Raw genomic sequence first — 14,547 nt, forward strand, 5'->3', positions numbered from 1 at the left:
GGATATGTTGATTACCTAGTGATAGTCATTTCAAAATGTTTATATACATCAAAACATGTTTTATACCTTAATATATGTCAGGAAGCATTTAACAGGAGGCTTCCTGTGTGCTGTTTTGGATCTGTCATGAATCCTCTGTTCCTTATTAATTCCTGAATATTCAGGAATTAAGAGGAGAGGCAAGCCTCTCCCAGGGCTGAGGAATCCAGGCATTTCCTTTGTTAGTTTTTCAATATGGTGATAAGCACCCTCTTCCTTCTTACGAACCATTCGGTAAAAGTGATTTTTTACAACTCTCTCTCTTTAATATGGATCGCCTTATGTTTTGTAAGTCTGGAATTTTAATCTTTATCTTTGCTGAGAATAACTACCTTGTAAGACAGTATATATGCCCACACCATGTTGATTAAAAACACCTTTGCTCCATCAGAGCTTGGGTCCCCGTGTCTCTTTCTTTCTTTCTCTATTTCTCTCCCTCTCTATTTCTGGCTGATTCCCTGGAACGAGAAAGCCGGCTGCGTAACCCAGGGAATATTAGCCTCTTTCCTTCTTTTACTTTCTCATCGTTGAGTCTGGACCACCAGGTTCTGGTCCATTAAAGGACCAACAAATATATACAGTTTTTATTTGTCAATTATACTTCAGTAATAGGGGGCGTCAAGGAAGAAGTTAATGACATAACAAGAGCAGAGTATTTGTTAAGTTCCAATTTAAATAATTTTTCCAGATATTATTATTGTTATATCTCTACACCAGTTGGACTCCAGTGGCATTTGCAGCTAATATTCATTCACTCTTTCATATATTCATTTATCCCAATACCCAGCTTAAGAAATAATGTATTAAAAATGTAGTTGAAACCTCTTGGCACTTCATCCACAACTCCTTCATCTCCCCAGATGTAACTCCTGCCCTGATTTTCATGCTTTGCATTCCCATATATGCTGCTATATTTTTCTATATATGTAAGTATTCCAAACATTACATAATGTTTTATAAAACATATTAAAACTATATATAAATGGCATACTCTGTATCATTATGCAACTTGCTTTTTAACTCAACATAATATTTTAAGATTTACCCATATTTATACCTCTATTTCTGATTCATTTATTTTTCGATACTGTACAGTATTCCAAATACAAGTCAGTTTATTTTTCTTTTATTCTACTGGTACACATTTATGTTGTTTACCATTTTTGCTATCATGACTAATACTACAGTTACTAATAAATGTTCTTGTATGTCTCCCTGTTCACATCTATGATGTTTCTTTATGTGTTCCTGGGGTAGAATTGTTCCGATGATAGGAAACATAAAATTGTTCCATCTTTACTACATATTGCCAAATTGCTCTCCAGAGTGGTTGAACTTTCCTTTGGGATGTGTAAAAATTTCATTGCTCCAAACACTAATTTCATTTGAATTCCTCACAAAATTTCTAATAAGAACTTTGTTATCTCTATCATTTTCATGACTAAGACAAACTTTAGCAGACTTTAATTTTTCATTAAACATTGCTGCCCATATTTCTTGAAGAAGGAAATGACAACCCACTCCAGTATTCTTGCCTGAAAAATCCCATATATGGAAGAGCCTGGCAGGCTACATTCCACGGGGTTGCAGAGTCGGACATGACTGAGTGACTTCGCTTCACTTCATACTTCTTGAATTTTTGTGCCCTCAACATTAGCTTTTTAATAGTACATTCACTAACATATTGATAACAACTTCTTTGCTCTTTGTTGTTGTTGAAAACAAAACTCAGCTGAGGAAATTTGAAGATATGATTGGCTTTGTTCAATGTCATGAATCAGGCAGCACCCTATCAAACAGAGAGAAGCCCCAAAGAACTGTACAAAATCTAAGGCTTTTGAGGCAGAGAGGGGTGAGATAAAGTAGTTTCTAGAAAATAATGGGTTGTTTCAGGGAAGGTCACTTTCCTTTGGTGGACAAAAGCATCCTATTGAGTAGACTATCTTGCCAGTGCTGACCGGGTAATTTCAGATTGACTGATTTAAAATTGCACTCCTGGAAGAGGCTGAAACTGCAATTAGGTTAGGAATTAAGTCTTGATTTGGTGATACTGGACTTAGCAAAGTGAGTCCATCTGGGGTTGGTTGTTTCTTTTTTAAAACATTGTTTCTCCTTTTTGCAAATGTCCGTAAGTGATACAATCTTTTCTTTTTGGTGTCACTGATAATATCTTCATTCTGGTTTCTCTGTGAGTGATACTTTAGGGTTTGGTATAGTTATCAGTACTAAGATGTGTCTCATTTGCCTCTATTTCCCTCCAAGGAATCCCAGACCATAATTAGATCTTGTATTGCTGGCTTTAGGCTTGTCTAGTTATGCTGTTAAGAAACACTGCACACCCATGGCTGATTCATGTCAATGTATGGCAAAGACCACTACACTGTTGCAAAGTAATTAGCTTCCAATTAAAAGAAATAAATTAAAAACAAAAAGAAAGAAACACTGCAGGTCCAGCCTGTGAGCTAGTGGACTAGGTCCTGAGTATGAAACTATCACCTTTCTCCACTTGGGTCATGGCTCTGAAAGCAGTCGTTGCTGTACTTTTCAACCTTTTTTTTCATAGGTGAAGAAGCCTGCAGTTTCTGCAGTGAGACTGAATTCATCTCTTTCCTTTCATGGGAGGACTTTAGGTCCATGTTAATGAGCAGGAGCAAAATTCTTAGATGGAGGATCCAGCAGGCCTCAGCTTTGGTGTTTTTGAGCCTCAGAGAGGTTTAAATTGGCTCCGAGCATGGTAGTTTATTTGTTTGTTTTTTGGTTTTGTTTTGAGTGTTAATTTCTCTTTTTATATTTTATCTCTCATTGCTATGTATTGGAGCAGAGAATATTTCAATGTAAGAACTTACAAGGTGTCTTAGCTGGAAGTCCAAATATGTTGTATGTAATATCCAGAAGCAATTTCTTTTTAAGTTCAAAGTATATGCCTCAAGAATCATGAGGACATTGAGATTCAGTGTAGACAGGAAATGGGAAGACTTGTGAACGTCAAATAGACCTGCAATTTAACAGACATGACACTTCCAGATGTGGTATGTGGCAAATGTATCACCTCTTTGGTTATAGTTAGCTCATCTCTAAATGGCAATAAAGATACTTATGAAATATTGTGATGATTAAATAAAGTGATAGCTGTGAAGTATCTGTTATGAGACATAGGCAGAAATGTTGATTTTGCATCAACTTTGTGTGCAAAACAAACTTGAACATAAACTCGATTAAATAAACTACATACACTAAGTAGATTATACACATATAACAGAGCTTTATGCAGACATTTTGGGAAACAGTACAAAATAATTAAACACAGAAAATTAAAATGTTATAAAATCAAATATTAAGTAATATAGTATAGATTCAATACATGAGGTATCCACCTAATAATCTCAGGTTTCTTAGCCAAGGATAGATGTGCTAATATATGTAATAACCTATTTGAACTGTTGATTGATATAAATGTCTATTCTTCAAGAAACTTTGTATCTTTTGTTAACAAAACCCTCCAATTCCTGAAGTTGCATAGTCATATACATATGTACAAAACATCTGTATATGAGTATGGGGTATAAACGGAGAAGGCAATGGCACCCGACTCTTGCCTGGAAAATCCCATGGATGGAGGAGGACGGAGGAGCCTGGTGGGCTGCAATCCATGGGGTCGCTAAGAGACAGACACGACTGAGCGGCTTCACTTTCACTTTTCACTTTCATGCATTGGAGAAGGAAATGGCAACCCACTCCAGTGTTCTTGCCTGGAGAATCCCATGGACGGGGGAGCCAGGTGGGCTGCCGTCTGTGGGGTCGCACAGAGTTGGACACGACTGAAGTGACTTAGCAGCAGCAGTAGCATGGGGTATAAAAATTATTTTGCCCTTTTGCACTTATAAAGCAGGATTTGGCAATATGTAGATTGCAAGAAAAAGCTAAAAAAATAAGATGAAAATTCAAATTTGAAGTGTCTCTCAACTCCCACACATGTACTTACACTTCACTCTCAACTCCAATTTTTGGAAAATGTTTCTGTATAGCCTACCAACTCTCCCAATAAAAATATCTCAGGTTGTCATGGTGACATAATTCTCTCCCCTGCAGAATTTTATTGTCTGGTGTAGTGGTTTCCTAACTCTTTATGGTCATGAAATCTTACCTTTACTTTTTTCATGCTCTTTCTTATTTTTCCAGCATAAATTGCATCTGAGCCTGCTAGAGTGGTGGCAAATTAAAGGTTTGATTTGGAGCAGGACAGATTTGATGAATGGTCTCATAATAGTGGGGCTTCCTTGATAGCTCAGCTGGTAAAGAATCTGCCTGCAATGCAGGAGACCCCGGTTTGATCCCTTGGTCAGGAAGATCCGCTGAAGCAGAGATAGGCTACCCACTCCAGTATTCTTGGGCTTCCCTTGTGTTTCAGCTGGTAAAGAATCTGCCTGCAATGCAGGAGATCTGGGTTTGATCCCTGGCTTGGGAAGATCCCCTGAAGAAGGGAAATACTGGGAAAATACTCCAGTATTCTGGCCTAGAGAATTCCATGTCCCTGGGGTGGGACAAAGAGTCGGACACAACTGAGTGACTTTCATTTCACTCCACTCACAATAGCCAATAGTCAGTAAATTGGTCTGGAAAGCTGATGGAAGTCTTCATGAGTATATGTTCTGCAGTATTCCTTGATGAAGACGTTATAGCATTCAGCCCTTGCTAGAATCTCTCACTTCTTTCCTAACCTATAAATGGACTGATCAAATTAAGAACTCTCTGAAACAAAGCAGTTACGGAAGACAGATGATTACCCCTCTGTTTCCCATAAGACTATGGGAGTAAAATCTCTGAGGGGGGAATGAAAAGGAGGGAAGGGAGCAGGGCCACAACCTTTAAAAGAATGACAGTCATAGGACATGACACAAACTGATTAGAACCACTAGGTCCAAAATGGCGAGAGGTCTGACTTCCAGTAGACCTTGAGCCTCATTAGCTGTAGTGCATTAGCATGTTAAGAGACACGCCCATGAGCTCCAGGACAGTTCTGAGGCCAACCATAAAAGGTCATAAAGTGAACAGTGGCCAAACTCCTGGAAATCTCAGTCCTTTCCCCAAAATAATTGGAATAATCCTCTGATTCATTAGCCTATGAAACTACCCAGCCCATAAAAACTAACCCTGCCAGATTTTGGGGCCTCTCACCTTCTGAGATGGCCCACACTCTGTCTGTGGAGTGTGTTTCTCTCTAAATAAAACCACTTTTTCCTATCACTTTGTCCCTAACTTCTTTTGCCATGAAGCAAGAACCTTAATTCACTGGGAAAATCTTAATGTTCAGGCTTTTAAAGCAGAGGTACAACGATAGAGATTTGGCAGTCAGGATATAAAATTTAGATTAGCTCTTCTCTGCTCTCTACCCCCAAAGTCTTTCTTATTCCCATCTCTCAGTCCTAGGATGGGGACTTTGCAGATTTGTGGGTCTCAACCGTGTAGACACTTGTGGATGTCACAGAATAAAGCTCAACTGTGACAAGTGGTTTTGCTGCCTGGGTTGGTCTGTCTGCAGGCTCCTGTTGTTATCTTTCTGGGGAGCTAGGAAAGAGTAAGGGCAGATCTCAGCAGAGGTTCTTTAGATACAGAGGAGAATGATGGAAGAGCAGAGGAGAGCATGAGGAAGCTGACTGTAAGAAAGAGCAGAAATGCTCTTCATGGTTGTCTAATTCCCATTCGAGGACAGAAACTGTGTCTTTTATTTGTCTAAATAATGTGATATTTTATAGTATTTTACCAAGTATTTTGACTTTGTCATGCCAAAACTAAACATTTAGTTGAAAGCTGTATGTGTCTTTCATGAAGGCTAACATCAAGGTGTAAGGTAATATATCACTTTATTCTCTTTAATTAATCTTTAGTTCATAAATAGTTATCTAAACCTGGGAAGTTTAGGATCCTGGAGGTCAAAAAATTTTAAGGGAATCTTTGAATTATTACAATATTTTAAAATATTGAATAGAAATTGAAGTAAAGTCTGTAACAAGGTAGCAAAGCTTTGCCAAAACCAGTTTCTTGCTTTTGACTGGTACTATATGAGCTTAATATGAGTGGTTTTTTTTTTATTTCATTCTGGTCAGAAGCTCAGAACAGTAGTTATGTCAGTTATTTTGGGCAAAAAGATAAATACTTATAACAATATATTTAATTGGATTGGCAGGGAAAAAGTCTTTAGAACCTTGGAGTTAATGTAGGTAGCAAATAACTCTTCCCCTCTAGCCATGCCAACAGTTACCTGGGGTACGAATACAAAGCAAGAACAGCCCCTGCCTTTAAGGTGACCACAGCATAATGGGATGAAAACATCTCAGCCCTAAATTAGCCCACACAATATATCAGTGCCCTGTGACAGAAGCATAGCACAGATGAAGAATAGAGAGGTGATAGCAAAGAAGAAGAAATACCTACTATTCCTTGAAAGAGAAGGTTGGGCTGTGGAAGGCGACTTCAGAGAGACGTTAGTCCTTGAGTGAGCTGATTTCCGAAGGCTGGTTGGAGGTGGTGGGAATTTCTAAAGAAACAGATGGTCTGAAGATCTGGAGGTGTGATACTGCAAATGATTTGATTGAAACCCAGAGAAATGAAATGAGATGAGCAAGGACCAGACGTAATGGAGCCTGAAAATCTCTGACAGAGAAATCATGACAATAAGACCCACTGAAGAATTTACAGAAGAGTGACATAATGCCATAGCTTTTAAAATGATTTTAAGGGGAATATGAAAGGTGGATTGGAAGTGTCTACAGAGACCAGGGGACTTTTATTTGCTTAAAAATTTAAAAAGCTTACTGATTGGGGGAGTTCCCTGGAGGTCCATTGGCTAAGACTTCGCCTTCCACTGCAGGAGGCGCAGGTTCAGTCCCTGTGGGAACTAAGAGCCCACATGCTGCCGAGCACAGCCAAAAAGAAATAAGTGTATTGACTGGGGTATAAAGTATACACAGTAAAGTAAATCACAAATGTTTAGTTTGATAAATGTTTTCATATATATATATATGTATATATATATATATATATATATATATATATATATACACTTGTGTATGCATGCTCAGTTGCATCCAACTCCTTGTGACCCAAATGGACTGGAGCCCACCAGGCTCCTCTGTCCATGGGATTTTCCTGGCAAGAATACTAGAGTATTTCTCCAGGGGATCTTCCTGACCCAGGGATCAGACTTGCAGGTTGAACTTCCATCTCCTGCATCTCCTGCATTGGCAGGTGGATTCTTTACCACTGGACCACCTGGGGAGCCCTTATGTAACTATTAACAAGATCATAGCCCTTCCCAGCATCCCAGAGGAGTTTCTAGTGCCTTTCTCATGTGCCTGCCATCCCCATCTTCCGTGGAGAGCCACTGTTCTGTTCTATCACTACAGATTGGCTTTAATTGTTTTTGAACTTTATATAAATGGAATCATAGAGTATTTACCCATTTCTGGTAACTAGGCTGAACATTACGTGCATTAACATCAGATTCACTTCTTTTGACCCATGAGCAGGAGTTAATTAAAAATAAATTAGTATACGGTGTTAGGGATCCAAATTCATTTTCTTGCATGTGGATATCTAGTTTTTCCAGCACTACTTGCTGAAAAGATGGTCTGCTACCCCTCCCCACCCTCTTCTACCCTCCTCAGTCATTGAATGATCTTAAGATCCTTGTTGAAAATTGCTTGACTATAAATATATCAATTTATTTCTTAACTCTCGATCCATGCCATTTATTTATATGTTTATCTTTATACCACTACCACACTGCCTTGATTACTGTAGCTTTGTGGTAAAATTTGAAATCAGGAAGTGAATCTTTTTTTTTTTTTCAAGATTATTTTGGTCATTCAGAGTCCCTTGCATTTCCAAATTAATTTTAGGATCAGCTTGACCATTTCTGAAAAAGGAAAAAAAAAAAGTTGGAATTTTAATAGGGATTCACTGGATCAGTAGATAAATTTGGGGAGTATTGCCATCTTAACCATATTTTAAGCCATGAATGGGGATGACTTTCTATTTATTTATGTATGCTTTAATTTCATTCAACAATGTTTTTAGAGTTTTCAGTGTACAAGTCATATTTCTTTTATAAATTTATTCCCAAATATTTTATTATGTTTGATGGTATTGTAACTGGAATTATTTTCTTAATTTTAATTTCAGGCTGTTCATTGCTAATGTATAGAAATAAAATTGATTTTTGTGTCCTGATTTTATTTCCTGCCATTTAATGGAAATTGCTTATTAGTTCTAATAGTTTTATTGCATGTATGTGTGTTTAGAATTTTTTATATATGAGGTCATGTCACCTGCAAATGAAGAGTTTTATTCCTGCCTTTCTCTTCTGTGCTTTTTGTTTTTTTTTTCTTGTCTAGTTGCCTTGGCTAGAACTTCTGCACAATGTTGAATAGATGTTGTTGCTAATCTTAGGGAGAAAACTTTTAGTCTTTCACCATAAGTATGATGTTAATTGTGAGTTTTTCCTCAGTGCCCTTTATCAGGCTGAGGAAATTCTCTTTTATTCTTTCTTTGCTTTGTGTTTAGCATGAAAGGGTGTTCAATATTGTCAAATGACTTTTTTTTTTGGTGTTAATTGATATTATCCAGTGTTTCCCCCCTTTATTTCATTAATATGGTATATTACACTGATTTATTTTCATATGTTCAACCAACCTGTATTTTTGGGATAAAACCTATGTGGTCATGTTATTTAACTTTTTAAATATACTCTGGGATTCTATTTGCTAATATTTAGTTGAAGATTTTTCGTTGTTGTTTGTTTTTATTTTTGGCTGCAATGGGTCTTTGCTGCTGTGAGTAGTCTTTCCCTGGTTGCAGCAATCCAGGGCTACTCTTCATTGCAATGTGAGTGTGTCTGATTTCAGCGGCTTCTCTTGTTGCAGAGCATGGGCTCTAGGCACTCGGGTCTCAGTAGTTGTGGCGCTTGGGCTTAGCTGCTCCATGGCATGTGGGATCTTCCCAGAACAGGAATTGAACCCATTTCCCCTGCATTGGCAGGTAGATTCTTAACTGCTGAACCCCCAGAGAAGCCCCCTAGTTGAATATATTTACATATATTCATAAGAGATATTTGCAATTTTATTTTTTTGGGGACAGCTCCATCTGCCTTTAGTATTCAGGTAATACTGGCTTCATAAAATGAGTTACTGTTTTCTCATTTGCTATTTTTTGGGAAGCGTTTGAAAAAGATTCATGTTAATTTTTCTTTAAATGTTTGGTAGAATTCACCAGTGAAGCCATCTGATCCTGGACTTTTTATTTGTTCAAGTTTTAAAATTACTGATTCAGTTTTTTTTACTCATTATGGGTCTATTAACATTTCCTCTTTCTTCTTGAACCAGTTTTGGTTAAGCAGTTTGGACAGTTTTTGCTGGCTGTGTGTTTTTTGTTTTTTTTTTTAGCTCTTTGAACATAGCTTCCTCATGAACTTGGTTTTCATTGCCCTTGGTTTTTATGCCCTTTCCACTACCCTCTCTTGATACTGCTCAATATCAGGAGAAAAAATCAGGAGAGACGAGAACATGAATAATTTCCTTTACTCTCTTCTCTCCCTGGCTATTTCCAAAATTCACCATAGTTTCCCCAGTATCAGAAAACCTTAGCTAATCTTCCAAACAGAATTAGATGTGCTCTGTAGCACTCCATATATGCACCTGTGATAATATTTATTTTAATAACAATATACTTTAAATGTTCTTTGCTTTTTCTTCCTAGATGGTTCTTGAGATCAGGGACTTTGTAACTCTGGTCCCTATTTAGCATGATGACTGGCATATACTAGGTGGTGAGTTCAGGTTGAATAAACAAATGATAGATTTAGGCATGCATAGTGTTAGTCGCTCAGTCATGTCTGACTCTTTGCTATCTCATGGACTGTATCCCGCCAGGCTCCTCTGTCCATGGGATTCTCCAGGCAAAAATACTGAAGTGAACTGTCATTGCCTTCTCCAGAGGATTTTCCTGACCCAGGGATTGAACCCAGGTCTCCTGTGTTGCAGGCAGATTCTTTACCATTTGAGCTACAGGGAAGACCTTGCATACATAGACTGAGAAGAAGGAGCCAGTGACAAGGAAGAGATTAAAGGTACAGAAAGTAGAGTTGGGATGTCACTGATAGAACAAGTTCTTTAGGTCGGCCAATGAGGATGGATATCAGTGCACAGGAAGAGTGATTAGTCCTGGAAAATGAGGTAGGGATATGTCTAGGTCTCAGATTGAAACAGAAATGTGTGAAGATGAAGGGATTGGTACTAAGTACTTTCTCCCCCTCTGTAAAGAAGGAGGGGCCAACAGATAAAAAGGCAAGGTGAAGAGGAATAGAGTGTTGAGGAGAACTGCAACCATTTGGAATGAATGTTGTGGGGAATGAGAAAATCTTGATGAAGGAAGGTAGAGGAATTATCAAGCTATGGATAGTGACAAATTTAAATAGGAACTCTCTCTTCGTAGTAGACACAGTTTCCAGCTTTAGAGTATGAATGGATAAATTTTAAAATTGAAATAGGTTGTGTCAAATAAAAAACATGCACAGTGTGAGAACAATGAGTTTCAGTTTTATTCAGGGGCCACTTTGAGAACAACAGCCCAAGAGACAGCCTTTCAGATAGCTGAGAAACTGCTCCAAAGAGGCAAGGCAGGAGACAGGTTTTATATGATTCTTTTTCTTTTCTTTTTTTGCTGGGAAAAACGTGAAGTAGTGAAACATTACTGCTAGTCACAGAAAAGCCATCACAGTAATGATTTTAATGCTTTTCCATTTATGGGAGATATAAGAATCTATTGTGGTGATCCGAGGGTGAAAGAGCAGATAAAACCAAGAAGGTCTTGGAAACCAGACCTTACTTGTCCTCCCCTCCCCCGTGCTGTTAAGTATTAATGGAACAGTATAACCTGTCTCCCCTCCTATCCCATAGGGAGAGGGTATTTGCCCCACTCTTTCCCCACCCAGTGTACGTGCCTCATCCAATCAGCAAATGACCGCAAGACCCCCATCCCACTGCTTGTACCCTGGGTATAAAAGTGGACTAAGGACCCCCATTCAACATCGGTTCTCCCTTGAGCAGGCCCGCTGTTCTAACAGCGTCTCCCACTCTAATAAGCTTTACTTTCCCTCTCATCCGGCCCCATGTCTGGAAATTCTTTTCCAACACACACCCGGACCATGACATTATTGGTGACCCATACGGGGACCTTGGGGTCTCTTCCCCACCTCCTCGCCTCTCCTTTTTCATAGGGAACCTCTGCGAACAGGCAAGTGCTGTGGAAGCAACTGAGGAACTCTGGCCAGGGTTACCCTCTGGTGTGTTCCAAAGGCCCCACTGCTCCCTGCGCCCCAGTAGCTGCCGCCCAAATGGCTCAGAGTGTCTCCTTTGTCTTCTTTCCAACTGAGGACTAGGCCAACGCGATATTGTGTGGGCATGGGTCAGGCACTTAAAAACCATTGATAAGGGGGAAACGAACAGATCAGGCCACAAGGGCATCTGCCCCCAGCAAGACAACTTCAATGCACCGGGTCGGGCACATAGTGGTTGAAGCAAAACAGAGACCATTGTCCCCTGGCCACCGCCTCCCTGATAGGATTGTAAGGGATTCCTCAGCCTTCTTCCCTGTCACTTTCACTTCTTTCCCTTTTGGTCCAGATTGATTTACAGGAGCCTAGATGTTGCTTGAAGGCAATGGCACCCCACTCCAGTACTCTTGCCTGGAAAATCCCATGGACGGAGGAGTCTGGTGGGCTGCAGTCCCTGGGGTCGCGAAGAGTCAGACATGACTGAGCGACTTCACTTTCACTTTTCACTTTTCTGCACTGGAGAAGGAAATGGCAACCCACTCCAGTGTTCTTGCCTGGAGAATCCCAGGGATGGGGTCGCACAGAGTCGGACACGACTGAAGTGACTTAGCAGTAGCAGCAGTAGATGTTGCTTTCATGGCCCTCTGTCAGAATCCGAACTTGAGGGGCTCAGGCTGCATGTGTCTTTCTGTTGCCTCCCTATCTCCTGCCCCCTCTGTCTCTCTCCATCAGATTTCCTAGACAACCCCTACTCAACCTTTCATATCCACATGACCTCTAGGAAAGGATTCTGAGGTTCCCTTTTGTCCAGGTCTTTCTCCTATATTCAAAAGACTGAAGAATCAAAAACTCTCCTAACATTCTAAAGTATTCCCTTCTAACTACGCTTATCTCTCAAGTGGCTGCTCCTAAGTAGCTTCAGTCGTGTCCGATTCTGTGCGACCCCATAGATGGCAGCTCACTAGGCTCCCCTGTCCCTGGGATTCTCCAGGCAAGAACACTGGAGTGGGTTGCCATTGCCTTCTCCTCTCTCAGGTGGAAAGGGAACCAGATTTCCCCCACTCCAGAACATCCTAAAGAATTCCCTTCTAACTACTCCTGTTTCTCAGGGTGGGGAAGGACCACGCTTCCCCACTCCTGCAAATTCCCTTAGCCCTTCAGATTCTTCTGATGGGACAAAGACCTCACTTCTCACCAAAGGGACAATCCAAGATTTTCATCAGCTGATCTGCCCCTGATATCAGAGTCAATTTGAGCACTATTTGGTCTATATTTTAGCTATAAAACTATGACTACAGAAAGGAAAGATGACTTTTTGACACAGGATGGCCATGATATTCTTTAGACTCTGGAGAAAACTGGTTAAAATGAATTTTTTTTCTTGGAAACTGCAAAACCAGTTCTTTTTGCATATGCAGTTAAAAACAACTAGCTTGTTAAAAGGCCTGCCTAGGGAAAAGCTTGAGGTTAATCCTTTCATGTCCTTGAAATACACAGCCCATTTGCCTGAGACCTCAGCCTTGGGCAAATTGGAACTTCGAGCAAAGAAAAAAAGGGGGAAGGGTCAAAGAGACATTTTAAATCTCAAGAAGCAAACTATGAGATCTCTGTCTGTCTGTCTGTCTGTCTGGATTTATGTATGTCTCAGTGTGTGTCTTTTTTTTTTTTTTTAATATTGCTGAAGCTGTAAATGAGTTCTAACTTAATTGGCCTAAAGAAAAGTAAGTGCTTACAAATCAGACAATTTCTAAATACAAGAGAAATTAACCTAAATGAATTTCAGATTCACGTGAACTGGGAAATAGTCAATATTAAATATCTAATATTAATGTTTGTTTGCTAACCTAATATAGACATGTCTAAGAGTCATTAACATGAAGCATATTTTCATTGTGCCTAGGGTTATTATAAGTTAAATAGTTTTTTTTTTTGTTATATTGTTATATCTGTTACAAGTTTGTCAGCAAGGAAAGTACCTCAAGTGAAGAAACTTCAAAAAAAAATGTAATGAGATAGGAGCTTTTAGATAAACTATTAAGAATCATTATACTTTAGAAATGTCTCTCTAAAACAGTCCCTCTAGATTTTTGTAACCTGAATTTCTCGGGCTGTGTAAACTAAGTGACTGATTTATTGAATACCTAGATCATTTCCAAATAAAATAAGATTCTGAAACATTCATTACTGAACACTAATTTCCTCTTACAGAGAAACTAGAGATTTTGGACTATTAATGAATAATGTTTGATGCCATCCTGAGATGTTCTCTAGAATTTTTTTGGAAATTGTCACTGGTATTTATGTTCACCAATCTGTAGAATGCTAATATAAAGGTCAGTTCTTGGTTGCTTAAGGAAAGTACGATGTGTGTTTTCAGTAAAGAAGGTATGAGGAATGAAATTACATTTTATGAAGGGAAAAGGAAGTAAGTCTGACTTACAGGTGGCTGTTTCAGGATGAGAGAACAAAGTAATGGGTACAGAAAGTGTTAAGAAGGTTTGATGGAAAGTGCACTCCAAGGAAAGAGTTTTGTGCATAAATACAAGTTTTCTTGAGATGTTGAACTGCCTCTGATAACGGATTTTAAGTTTCTTTACCTCTGAAGTGATCTATGTTTACCTTTGAAATCTTCTTTGTTACTTTGGCTAAGTGAATATATTATTTCACAGTGACTTATATGATCCTATCTGACTGACATATGACCTTACTAATAACTGCTAGCTATAGCTATATTATTTTCTATGTCACTTGTTTCAGAAGATTGTTTCTTATATTACCAAATGTGTGACTGAGCCTGTGATAAAATGCTGATATGCAGTTCCATATGAGATCAATGATTGTAATAATGTAACTCTAGATATAGGAAGAAGCAACAAGAGGGAATATTTTCCTGGACCAAGAGGCTAGTAAGACAGGTATGGTCCAGAGACTTTTGCTACTCGCAAGGCCTGGTCCAGTAACAGCACACTGAGTGGACTGTCAATGGAATCTTCATTAGACCTGGGAATGAGCCTTCCCAGCACCACGGGACACAATGGCCATGAAATGCCCCCAAAGCATGGTCAAATATGTGGCTATGAAGGGACCCTGCTGACTGGAAGTTGGCACTTGCCAGCTGCCTCTACAAAGATTACATCATGACCACTGCAAGCTGCTGACCTTCAACATCCCCTGAAAGG

Source organism: Odocoileus virginianus, chromosome 11 (genome assembly GCF_023699985.2).
Source record: "Odocoileus virginianus isolate 20LAN1187 ecotype Illinois chromosome 11, Ovbor_1.2, whole genome shotgun sequence".
NCBI lineage: Eukaryota > Metazoa > Chordata > Mammalia > Artiodactyla > Cervidae > Odocoileus > Odocoileus virginianus.